Here is a 9,856-nt window from a genome sequence, read left to right as displayed (position 1 = left end):
GGCCCTTATTCCTGCCCTGGCCGTGGTTTAGGAATGGGGCCCTGGCACTGTACCCCAAGTGGATTGGCCTCCTTGAGTGAGCAGCCAGGGCCTAAGCAGGGCCTCTGAGCCCATGACGGTCCCCATGGAGGGTTGGGGGTGCCCTTCATCCCCAGGGACAAGCTCCTGGTCACCGTTGCACCCTGGAGCACCAGCCAGGGGCTTGCTTCTCCAAAGGGGTTTGGTTCCCAGGGACCAGCGCCACTGGGCCGCAGTGCCTTCCTCTTGCACATCTTGGTTTTCCCTGGTCTCAGTTGTAGCCTATACAGCAGAGCTTCAGGGGCACCCCGTCACCGAGTTCTCCTGTGACTGGGGAGGCTCATGGCCACGCCCACCCTGGGCTGCCCCCCACCCCGCTGCAGGGTCCCTGCAGAGCAGGCAGTGAGAAGCAGAGGCCCAGCCGGCTGGCGCCCAGGGCTCTGGGACCCCACCCATAGGTGTAGTTGCAGGGTGGGTGCAATTCAGGGTCTGCCCTTGACCAGTTTCACTTGGGAGTCCAGGGATATCACGTGAAGGAATAAAATACTTGAGTTAAAGCCAAAGGACATAGTCTGCACTGAACCATAGGGAGCAGGGGAGTAGGCCTGCGCTGCTTGCCTTTTCCCAGACAAGGGCCCCTAGCAGCATGTCACCTGCAGGGTAGTGCTGGTATCTGCCCTGGGGCAGGCCATCCCTAAGGGACGTCCTTTTCAAGGGATCGTGCTCTCTAATGGAGTGTCATCCGGAAGGGCATGATTTTTGATGGAGCAAAATCAATAACGGAATTTTCCCACTGGGGGGCGCCCTCCGTGCTGGCTCATCACCCAACAAGGGCCGTAGTCTACGAAAGTGGCCCATAGGGACCGTTGTCTGTAAGGCAGCACCAACCTCCAGGGACCCACAGTCCACGCTGGAGTGCCACCCCCTAGGAAGCGTCTGTGAAGTTAAATGATTGTCAAAATTTTTCAAGAAAAGGGTTAAAAGGTAGAATTTATAGTTTATAAAATCCCCTAGAAGGTAAAACAAAAAGTGAGTTGAAACTATGAGAAAAGGTGAACGACTTAGACGGCCTTTCCAGGATGTCCCTCATCCAACTAATAGAATTTGGGCGACGGGGAGAAAGCTAAGTGCAGTGGGACATTTTAAAGGAGCGATTTTAAAACATCCTGGCCAAATACCAGTCAAGAAAAAGACGTATCAAACACGCAAGGATTCAGACATACGTTCATTCCCTGCGTCTCTTCTTTGCAAGCCACTGGAAGAAATATTCCGGTAAAATAAGGGTGTAAACCACGTGAAAGAGAAAGAGAGGGGCCCAGGAGGACACCCTCCTGGCCCAGGAAGGAGGTGGGAAGCCTTGGGGGAGGCTGTGAGCACAAAGTTTGCTGCTGTTCTTGCAGACAGTTTCTCTATGTGAACTTTAGGGTTAGCTTGTCAAATTTTGTCAGTTTTTTCCTGTCACTTTTATATTGGGATAGCATTGGATTTATAGACAAGTTTGGGAGGAATTGACACTTTTACAATGTTGATCCTTCCTGATCCATCACAGGGCTCTCACTAATGTATTTAAGTTTCCTTTTCGGTCTCCTGGTAAAGGTTTTGATTCTCTTCAGCTGTCTCGCAGCTTCTCGTGTGTACTCCTAGGTGTTTGACGCTTGCGGTAAAGCTGGGTGTCGCGCTGGTCATTACGACAGTGCAGAGTAGCTCCTGGTTCGCGTGTCTGCCGTGGGTCTCTCTCCCTTCCTGTGGCACTGATGCTGCTTGCCGAGCACCCCGCAGCCTCCAAGTGCGCAGGAGGGCTGTACCACTGGCCCCCGTGTGTGGACGGAGCTGTGGGACTCGCCCTGGTCGTCATCAGCCGTGTTAGGGCATAAGCTGCTTCTGAGCAGGGACGCTCGATCGCTGGTGTGGCGTCCCCCGGGGCCTCAGCAACCAGGACTGTTCCCAAGCGGGCTGCACTGTGGGGCTCGTGGTGGGAAAGCACAGAGCAGAGCCCTGAGACGAGGGGCTGTTCATCATGGCAACACAACCGGACCTCTCCTGACCAAGGTACTGACCAAACCTCCTACCAGTTCCAACGGCCTTTCTGTTGGTTCTCTTACTTTCCAGGTAGACTGGGAGGTCGTCTTCAGGCAAGAACAGTCTGGCTGTCCTCCAGCATCTTCTCGCTGTCCCCTCGTGCTGTCTCCTCGTGCTGTCCCCTCGTGCCACCCCGGGGCCGGCACTTACGTGCTGTACGTATATAGTGGGTAGTTTGATGTTAAATCACCAGCTTTTCTTCGTTAGCTCACTTTTAAAAATTTTTAAATCAGACACAGGTGTTCAGTATCTGTTAGCTGGCCATGTGGGTTTTCTCTTTGAGTCGGATAACGTCACACATGGCACAAACAGCTGTCCTGACTCTGAACCGCCTTTGTGCCTACGCACTCAAGTTCTTGTGAAATGGCCAAGTCTGACCAAGCAAACCCCTGCTCTTCCGCTTGACCCTCGCTGCCTTGAGCCAGGCACTCAATTTTAAAATGGTTTTGTAAGTTGCACACTTGACCACTTTAACCCAACAGGTGTGTGTGTGTTTTTTTTTGTTTGTTTTTTTTGGCTGCGTTGGGTCTTTGTTGCGGTGCGCGGGCTTCTCATTGCGGTGGCTTCTCTTGTTGCGGAGCGTGGACTCTAGGTGCCCGGGCTTCAGTAGTTGTGGCGTGGGGGCTCAGTAGTTGTGGCTCGTGGGATCAGTAGTTGTGGCGCATGGGCTTAGTTGCTCTGCGGCATGGGGGATCTTCCCGGACAAGGGCTCAAACCCGTGTCCCCTGCATTGGCAGGCGGATTCTTAACCACTGCGCCACCAGGGAAGTCCCTCAACAGCTCTTTGGTGACCAAATTTTATTTTGCTTCTCCGAGTCCTGAGGAGGAAGTTGAGACTTAGTTTCCTGTGCCTCCGTGGCTGTTTAACGCGTTGCCTGGCAACCTTGCCGACATCTTTCTGAGGATGTCACGTTCATCTGTGACCACATCTGTCCCCCAAGGAGGTCCCGGCGAGCCTGCCCCCGGCCGGGCAGGGGCACTGACCTTTTCTGATTTTAGGGGGTAACCCGTCTCTTCAGCATTACTACCTGGTTTCAGAGACAGTTTGGGCAGTTTTTAATCTTCCTGGGAATGGGTCTGCTCTCTGAGGAATGTGGGCGCATCAAGCGAATGGGTCCACACAGCACGCTTCTTCCAGTTTTTAAAACTGTCTTTCCTCTGAGACTGTTGTCTTTCACGTTCCTCGGGCTCACCGGTGTCTCCTCTTTTGTCAGTCAGACTCTGAGGTTTGTCTATCCTATTATATTTTGCAAAAGCCAAACTTTGGGTCTTCCCTCCCTCCCGTGCCCCTCACGCCCGCAGGACGCAGCGCCCCTGCCCTCCTTCTCCCCAGCAAACCTCCCAGCACTCGGGGCTCCCTGCCCACGGGTCCTGCAGGGCCCACGCCGCCCCGAGGCTCCAGCCGCCGGCGCTCGCCGCATCGGTACCACAAAGCGCCCGCTTCCTCTCCAGCCACGTTACCGTAGCCACAAAACGCTTCCAGGGGCATGCTTGCGCTCAGCCCGCAGCACCTAGGGGATTAGCCACCTAGAGACTTAATCCAAAACCCTACCCAGGGAGCCGACACCTCTTGTCACTTCTCATCAGAGTTTTGGGGGAGACCATGCAGAGTAAGTGTCTCCAGTGTAGGCCACTTGTCCTGAGCGCGAAGCTCCCGTCCCCTGACCGTCTCCCCATCGTGGCCCCGCGTCCCGGGGAATTATAGATAGTTTCGTGACCCACTGGGCTTTAAGCCAGAGCTTCTTAGCGCAGGAAGTGGCCGCGCTGAGCAGTGACCGGCAGGCAGAGCCTGCAGCAGGGAGGTGGCTTCATCCCTTCCCACGTGGATAGAGGGACGGCGCCGAGTGCTCACCGGCAGGGCGGCCGCGGGCTCGGCCTTTCTCGGCGCTGGAAGCCTGCCAAAGTGTCAGGGGTCTGAGGGGGCAGTTTCCGTTTGGGGAGATGAGAATTTGTGGAGATGGTGGTGGACGGTCGCTCAGTGCGAATGTACTGAATGCCCCTGGGCTGTGCGCTTAAAATGGCTGAGAAAGAAATTCTTATGTCGTGTGTATTTTACCACAGTCTTTAAAAAATTGCATTCTGTGACTACAGAATAAGAAGTTTGGGGGAAGAAAAAAAGTCAGGAAAACTGTAGACCCACTTCCTGCCCACGGCGGACAGGCGTCTGCAGCATTTTGCGTGTGAACTTGGGGGCGAGGACGCCTGGGGGCACCCGTGGAGACCGCTTTCTCGCCTGCAGAGGAGGTCGTCCCGTCCTCCCCGTGTCGTGGGAGACGTTGTGCGACTTGCTCTGGACGAAGAATCAATCATCCAAGTCTCTTCCGCAGGGTGGTGCCCGGGACCGTGGCCCCCGGCCCCCAGCACCGCGGCAAAGTCCCCGCGGCCGCCCAGCCACCAGGCCTCAGAGGCGGGGCCCCCACCATTGAGTGACCCCCGTGAGCCCCTGTGGAAAGTGGCCCTCGGATCACCTGTCGCCAGCTCCCTTGCAGACCCCCTTCTCCTGCTCTGCCTGGCCCTGGACCCGAGGTGGATCCCGGGGTCCCTCCTCCGAGGAGCCCTCGGTCTGCCATCAAATCAGGGCCGCCCAGGATGGCAGGAGGCCAGCGGGGGGGACCCGGAGGACCTTCAAGGGGACAGATGAGAACCCTACTCGGGGCCCCTCCGTGAACCGCCGCTTCCTCTCCCTCCCTTCCCAGGGCCTGGGGCCCGGCAGCTCTTCCCGCCCGTCTACGGTGTTTCCAGAACGACTTGGAGGGTGTCACGGGCTGAACTGTGTCCCCCAGATTCACAGGTTGAAGCCCTGACCCCGGGACCTCAGGATGTGACTCTGCGTGGAGACGGGGCCTTTAAATGGGTGACTGAGGGAGAATGAGGTCATTAGGGTAGGGCCGAATCCCACAGGACGGGCGTCCTGAGAACAGACACAGGGAGCACCACGTGGAGACACGGGGAGGACGTGGCGTCCACGCCGCCCCGAGGCTCTGTCAGCCGTGCGCGGGGGCAGCTCGCCCCGGACACCACGTTCTCCGAGGAGTGCCCGGCCTCGAGGGGACCAGGCTCTCCTGGAGGGGGAGGAGCGCGGGCTCCGGCCGATCCCCGCGGAGGGACACCCCCCCCCCCGCCAGGAATCTTCTCGCATGCGGCGCTCACCCGGGCTAACCTGCGCGAGGCCGGCAGCCAGTGGGCAAACTGCTGTTTTCCTGCTGCAAAGGGGAAACGTCGGGGTCTGTCCGCATCCCCGGAGGAGCGAGCCGCTGGGGCGCCCCGGGGCCTGGCCGGCTGCCGACCCCCAGCGCCACCTGGCGGCCGCGGGCGGAACTTCCCTTGTGCCCGCGGGGTGCCGGCGGGTGGGGCCGCTGTGGGTGCATCGAAGAACAGAACCGGCAAGACGCCCGCGCGGCGGGCCCAGCGCCCCAGGAGCTGAGGCACCATGAAGCAGGCGGAGCGTCCGCAGCATCGGAAGGCCCCGCACCTGAGGACACACGGAGGGGCCGGCGCTAGGGTGGCCGGGGTCCCGCTGAGAACCAGGCGTCTGAGTACGGACTCGGCTAAGGGCGCCCCGTGGCTCTGCGGGCGGATCCGGGGAGGCCCTGCGGCGCGAGACCGGCTCCCGGAGAGGGAGGGGTCGGTGGGCAGAACCTCAGGGAACGAGGCGGGGACAAGGTCGGACACTGCTGGCCGTGCGGGGGACCCTGCGCCACAGCGAAGGTCCCGCCGCTACCCCAGAGCCTCCAGAATATTTTGAGCTAAGGAGAGCGATCCTTCTGGTTTTGCTGGGTTTATTTTATTTATTTATTTTTGGCCTTGCTGGGAGCGGCGCCGGGCGGGCATGTGGGATCTTAGTTCCCCAACCGGGGATTGAGCCCGTGCCCCCGCCAGGGGAAGTCCCGGTTTTGTTGTTGTTATTTATTTATTTATTTATTTATTTATTTATTTATTGGCTGCGTTGGGTCTTCATTGCTGCGCGCAGGCTTTCTCTAGTTGCGGTGAGCAGGGGCTACTCTTCGTTGCAGTGCGCGGGCTTCTCATTGCTGTGGCTTCTCTTGTTGCGGAGCATGGGCTCTAGCCGCGCAGGCTTCAGTAGTTGTGGCTCGTGGGCTCTAGAGCGCAGGCTCAGTAGTTGTGGCGCACGGGCTTAGTTGCTCTGCGGCATCTGGGATCTTCCCGGACCAGGGCTTGAACCCGTGTCCCCTGCAGGTGGATTCTTAACCACTGCGCCACCAGGGAAGTCCTGTTTTGTTGTTTTTAAAGAACGAGCTGCAGTCACTCTGGGATCCACTTCCCGCCCACTGGGATAGCCAGGACCAAGAAGACAGACCATAAGCAGCGTTGTGCAGGGTGTGGGCAGGTTGGGAGCCTCGCAAAGCGCCCGTGGGAGTGTGACAGGGCGCGGGTGCTTTGGAGAGCAATCTGGCATTTCCTAAAAGGTGAGACGTGGAGTAACTGTATGAGCCAGAGTCCCACTCCTGGTACAGGCCCAGAGAATTAAAAACCTGTGTCCACAGAGGACGTGTATAGGAATGTGCACAGCAACTTTACTCAGAAGAGTCAAAAATGGAAAGAACCCGAGTGTCCCTCGGGATGCTGGTAGACAGCATGTAGTTGCAGCCACTCGGTGGAATGTTACTCAGCCACAAAAAGGAGCAAAGTTCTGCCTCACTTGACAACGTGGATGAGCCTTGAGAGCATCATGATCCGTGAAGGAAGCCACAGCGGCCCCGGATCGTGTGAGTCCGTCTCCACGGAGCGTCCAGAGCAGGCAAAGCCGCAGAGACAGAAGGTGGACGAGTGGTGGCCTGCGGGGGAGAGGGCAGCGTGGCGGACGCTGGACGGAGCCCCGAGGCCTGCCCGGCCTCCTGCAGACTCGCCCGCCCAGAGGACCCTGGGGGGAGGGGGGCGCCCTGCGGTGAACCTCGACCCACGACCCACGGGCGGCACTGACCCCAGGGCTGGTCCAAGCGTCCTCTCCTTGCCCATCTCCCCGAGAGCCCTGCATGCCAAGCGGCCAGCCGCGGGGGGGCCTCAGCTCGTGGCGGCTGCCTGTTTCCTCACGTCCATCCTGCTTCCCTGCCGCACAAGCTCAAACACACCAGCGTCCCCAGGGCTCCACCAGATTCGTTTCACGTGGGGCTCACGAGCGACAGTAAAGTCTCCCCCAGTCGGGCGAGCCGCGAGGAAAGCCACAGACTGACGCACCTCTCACAACCGGGGCCTGGCCTCTCGTCGCCCCCGGAAGCCCTGCTGCGGCCAGTCGTGCCGCCCCCATCCTGCAGCCGCCTGGGCCCAGTTGGGCCTCTTCTGGAGAATCGCGTGGATGGGACTTCACGGGCGTGGCCTCTGAGGCCGCTCCTCCTCGGGCGGCGGGGCCTCCCGTCTGGGGATGCACCACGTTTGTCCACTCACGCAGCAGCGTCAGGAGCAAGAATGAAGAGCTTGAGCGGGTCAGGGTGCGACACAGGTGTTCAGCGCACCCGGTGAGTGTGTGCGCGGCCGCCCCCCCGCTGCTCGCGAGGCCGCCGGCGTCCCGTCCGGCGTCCCGTCCGCCGCGGGTGCCCCAGGCTCTGCAGCCTGGCGGCCCTTGGTCCGTCTAATCACAGGCCGGACCTCAGCCTGCTCTGCGTTTCCCTCGGGGCTAACGATGGTGGACCAGCTTTCTCGTGCGTCTGAGCTGGCTGTATATTGTCTTGGTGAAATGTCCGTTCAAATTTTTTGTCTTGTTTTTAATTGGGTTGTTTTTTTTTTAATTTATTTTATTTATTTATTTTTGGCTGCGTTGGGTCTTCATTGCTGCCTGCAGGCTTTCTCTAGTTGCAGCGAGCAGGGGCTTCTCTTGTTGCGGAGCAAGGCTCTAGGCACACAGGCTCAGTAGTTGTGGCACGTGGGCTCTAGAGCGCAGGCTCAGTAGTTGTGGCTCACGGGCCTAGTTGCTCCGTGGCATGTGGGATCTTCCTGGACCAGGGCTTGAACCTGTGTCCCCTGAATTGGCAGGCGGATTCTTAGCCACTGCGCCACCAGGAATGTCCCTTAATTGAGTTGTTTTCACTTAACTTTTGAGAGTTTTTTGTATAGTCTGCATCCGAGTCCTTTGTCAGATGTGTCATTTCTTCTCGTCTGTGGCTTGTCTTTTCATTCTCTTAACAGTGTCTATCACAGAACAAAAGTTTTTAATTTTTATGAAATCCAATTTATCTAATTTTTCTGTTATGTGTGGTGTTTGGTCATGACTAAGACCTCTTTGTCTAATCCAAGATCATGAAACTATTCTCCTCTTTTTCTTCTAAATGCTTTACAGTTTTATGTTTTACATTTAAATCTATTCTTTTTTTAAAAACAAAACTATACTTTGTGGCTTACCTGGCTTGTTCTCACTATTAGGGTGGGAGCGACGGCTTCTCATGACTTACTCTGCAAGTACTGTCAACGTCATCTCCAGCCCAGGAGGAGCGGGCAGGAGGGGGGAGGCACAGGGCAGAGAATTGTTTTAGCAGAGCCCAGAAGAGCAGCCTGGTGTCTGCGGGGTGGGCGCTGGGCACAGAGGAAGGTGACAGTTACATTTCTGGCACTCTGGGTGCAGAGGAGCGGCTCCGGTGTTTGCCCCGAGAAGCCACCAGAGGGAACAGTTTCTAGATCAGCCAGCACGTCTGCTCCAGGGGAAGGTGGGACCAGTGGGAGACCCCCCACCCAGGGGTCTTTAGCGGGCTCCAATGTCCTCACTGCGCCATCCGCAAGGTCAGGGGAGCCTTTCCAGTTGGAACGGCCAACTGATGACTTTTACCTGCAGTGACCAGTCATCTGTGTGCTCCTGCGGGGGAGGGACATGTCTGCACCTGCCCTTTCCTCTGGGGAGACTTGGTCTCTGGTGAAGGGGGCTCCTTAGGACGGTGCTGAGCTGAGACCCGGTGTCTCCACGTCCACAGAAACACTCACTCAGTCGGGAGGTTTACTGATGCTAAGTTATCACCTCGAGGTTCCAGTAGGGGCCACCCGGATGCGGGCGGTCTCAGGAGTTCACAGCTAGACGTCTGATACCTGCAGGTTTTCATCATCCCGGGAAGAGCAGCCTGAACACGTGCGGGGCTCGGGGTCCAGGCAGGTCTCCAGGGCACAGACCGGGTCCAAGTCACTAGAAGACACACTAGAATTAGGAAACGCACGGGGAGACGCAGCCTTCGGGCAGCTGGATTGTAAGGGCCACACTGTCCTCGGGACCAACAGTCCGCGCCTCTGGGCGAGGCTGCCAGCGGAGCGGCCTGGTTGTCTCCGACACCCTCGGGACACCCGTGGACTCACTGTCGTGGCACCTGCTGCACCCACCGCCGCTCTGGGTGCTGACGGGCCAGGTGGGCGTGCTCAGGAAGCTCTGGCTCTCACCCTCGGGGCTCAGACACACCTTTTCCGTCAGACTGCAGTCACGGGTCCCGGGGTCCGAGCTCGGGCACCAGAGTGTCATCTCCCAGCCGCTCGCCGTGCCCCTCCGGTCACCGTGCCCCACCTCCCTCTGCGCCCCCCCCACCCCGTCCTCCGTGGTGTCTTCAGGTCCTGCGTCCTGGGGGGCCGCCTCACCGAGCTCCTTCCTCTGGGGAAGGTGATGGGGGGGAGGCCCCCGAGACAGTCCTTCCCTTCGTCCAGCCCCACAGGAGTGAGTCCCGGTGCTGCCCCGTCTCGTGGGTCCGCCCCCCGCCGCTGTGCTGGCCCTTCCCCGGGCGTCCAGCGCCGTGTCCTGCTGCGACCCTGGTGGACCTGAGAACCCACCCCCCGT

This window comes from Delphinapterus leucas, chromosome 14 (assembly GCF_059928025.1).
Source record: "Delphinapterus leucas isolate spDelLeu-1000000601 "Yukka" chromosome 14, BTC_Dleu_Yukka2, whole genome shotgun sequence".
Lineage (NCBI taxonomy): Eukaryota > Metazoa > Chordata > Mammalia > Artiodactyla > Monodontidae > Delphinapterus > Delphinapterus leucas.
This window is presented reverse-complemented; position numbering follows the sequence as displayed.